The sequence below is a fragment of the Pteropus alecto genome, unplaced genomic scaffold (genome assembly GCF_000325575.1).
Source record: "Pteropus alecto unplaced genomic scaffold, ASM32557v1 scaffold71, whole genome shotgun sequence".
Lineage (NCBI taxonomy): Eukaryota > Metazoa > Chordata > Mammalia > Chiroptera > Pteropodidae > Pteropus > Pteropus alecto.
The window spans coordinates 20209684-20213024 of NW_006433024.1; positions in this window are offsets into that span (position 1 = coordinate 20209684).

A 3341-nucleotide genomic window follows, 5' to 3' on the forward strand; every position below is an offset into this window, starting at 1 on the left:
TTCTTTTGATAAACAAAAAATTTTAATTTTACTAAGACCTTATTTATTAGTCCTTATTTTATGATTGGTTATTTTCATGTTCTATTTTAGAAATCTATGTTTACTCGGATTGGGAACATTGTCTTCTTCATTTTTAACCTTTCACATTTAGATCTAGAATCTATCTCTAATTTTTGTATATGGTGTGAGATAAGGGTCAATTTTCTTTTCTTTTCCTTTCCAGTTGATCCATCATCATTTGAGAAGACCATCTTTTCCCTCCTGAGATGGGCAGTGAAGCCTTTTTTTTAAATTCTCATATATTGTCAGTAGGAATGAGAATTGATACAACCATTTTGGAATACCGACTGTATCTACTAAATCCAAACAGCTAAATGATTTGTGCCGTATGATGCAGCAATTCTACTCCCAACAGAAATTACGAACTTATTTCCACCAAATGGTTTTTAGCACTCTTAATAATAGACCAAACTGTAAATGATAAATTATGAAGCATATTTATAATGGACTACATATATAGTGATGAAAAGGAACAAACTGCTACGACATAAAACAACATGGATGAATTCACAGACATAACAGGGAGCACAAGAAGCCGGAAAAAAAAAGAGCGTATATTGTATGAGTCTATTTAATTGAAGTTTGAGAACAGGCAAAAACAATAAGAAAAGTCAGAAAAATGGTTAACTTGGCCAGGGAGATGGGATTGACTGACTGGAGCGAGCAAAAGAGAGCTTTCTGGAGAACAGAATGTTTTATATCAGTCTGGGTGGTGGTCACATGAGTGTATAGATATGTAAAATTTATCAAGCTATACACTTAGAATTTGTGCACTTTCTATGGCCGAGAAGAATAACAACAATCAAGCCATTAGACAAATGGGTAAAGGAAATGAACATGCAATTCTTAGGAAGAATAGGAATGGCCAGTAAACATAAGATGTTCAATCTCAGCTCACAAATAATTAAAGATATTCAAATTAAAATGTGGATTTATTTTTTACTATGATTGGGGAAAAAATTAAGTATTTAAATTTTATTGATAAAATTGTAAGAAACAGGCACTCTCAATGTATACAGACATAGCCATAGGGGAGGGAAATTTAACAGAAGTCATTAAAATTATAAATATTCACATCTTTTATATAAAATTCTAGAAAATGTTAATTCATCTGTAGTGGATCAGTGGTTGTCAGGGATTGGGATATGGAAATAAAAAGGCGTGAGAGGAAAAGGTTACATAGGAGTTGCAGCCGGTACAGAATTTCAGTTTGGAAAGGTAAAAGAAGTTCTGGAGATGGATGATGGTGATGGCTTAACAACATAGTGAATGTACTTATTGCCAATGAACTGTACACTTAAAATGGTTAAAATGGCATATTTTATAACAAGAATATCTTACTACGATATTGTAGTAAGTTGCAACTGACTAATGCATACATATTAGTTAGGTTAAACTACTGTAAAATTAGACTTAAAAGAAATAGCCGAAATAAAATAGAAGTTTCTCTCTCCTCTAATAGACTAGGATACATGCTCCTAGTTATTGGGAGGATGAAGAAAGGGAGCTTCTACTCGAAGTAATTATTTAGTGACCCAGGACAACATTTAGTAAAAAAAATCATGATACAAAAATTTGATCAACATGGTTACAATGATTTTTTAGAGAACGGTACACATAGACCATAGCGTTATCATATGACCCAACAATTCCACTCTTAGGTAGATATTTAAGAGAAATGAAAACATATGTCCACACAAAAACTTGAATACAAATGTTCACAGCAGCATTATTCAAAATAGACAAAAAGTAGAAACATCCCAAGTGTCTATGAACTGATAAATGGAGAAGCAAAATGTAGTATATTCATACAATGGAATATCATTTGGCAATAAAAAGAAATACAGTACTGATACATGCTACGACATGGATGAATCTTGAAAACTTGCCAAGTAAAAGAAGCCAGACACAAATGACACATATTGTATGATCCCATTTATTTGAAATGTTCAGAACAGGCAAATCTATAGAAACAGAAAAATAAATTGGTGGCTGCCTAGGGCTAGTGGGTTGCAGGGAAATGGAGAGTGAGTACTAATGGGAATTGGGTTTCTTTGGGGGATGATGAAAATGTTCTAAAATCGATTGTGGTGATGGTCGTACAACTCTGTGACTATACTAAAAACCATTGAACAGAACACCTTAAACGGGTGAATTGTATGGTATCTCAATAAAGCTATTATTAAAAAATTTAATGGTACACATAGAAAACAAAGTTGGAGGAAAAAATAAATAATATATTTGAGGTGTTAGGATTATGGGTGATTAAAGTAAAATTTTACTTTCCAGTTGTTGCGGTATGTATTTTACAAGAATAGACCTGTTTTAAAAGAGCCAGATGCATATTTCAGACTATTTAAATGCAAATAAACAACATTACAACTATCCCTCTTACCTCTTTGTGGGTCGTGGGTTTTATATTTAAGCTGATATTTTTCTTAATGATGTAGTATTTTTTAATTTTATTTTTAGGCGAGGCAACCCTTGGTTGATCTTACAGATTGCAAGGACCTTGTCAGTTTACAATCTCTTATTTTATTTTATTTTTACTCCTAAAGCATCTGGTATTCCTAGGTAGTCTCCCATTCGAGTAGTAACCAGGCCCGACCCTGCTTAGCTTCGAGATCAGACAGAATGGGGCTGGTTCAGGGTAGGACGGCCGTAGACTCTTAATGATATATTAATGTATTTTCATGATATATTGAAGACATTACATTTTGTCATAGTACATGCATATGCTGTGGTTTGGTCAGGAGGAGGAGGGAGCCATGACTTTAGGCAGATGGCGGTGCGGGCAGTGGGAGGGTCTCCGTCAACCTAGTTTCACTGTTTGCCCGGGATCAGGCCTTCGCTACCAAGGTGGCCCCTCTGCTTAAAAGCTCAAGGCCCCTTTCACCTGCCCCTTCAGGGTTACTCCACCCTTAGAGGCTCGTCCAGGTCTTGTCTTCTCCTCTGGGGGAGGGAGTCACAGCCCCCTCTCGAGGGAGTGGGGGTCACAGGCCGCAGACAGGGGTCACAGTGTCACACGCAGCAGTCACGGGCCTCTAGCCTAGGACGCGCCCCGCCTGGGCCGGGGTCCTGGTTTCCCTCCTCGGAGGCCTTGGTCCCTCCCCCGAGGTCGGCGGCCCCTCCCTCCAGAACCATGCCGCGGGGCCCAGCACCCCCACGCTCTAACAAGGAGTCCCCGAGGGCCCGGCCAGAGGTCCCAGAGCCCGAAGGGCCTGCGCCGATCGCGTCGCAGCCCGCGTTCTCTTCGTCCTCCTTGCCCTCCTCCCGGCCCC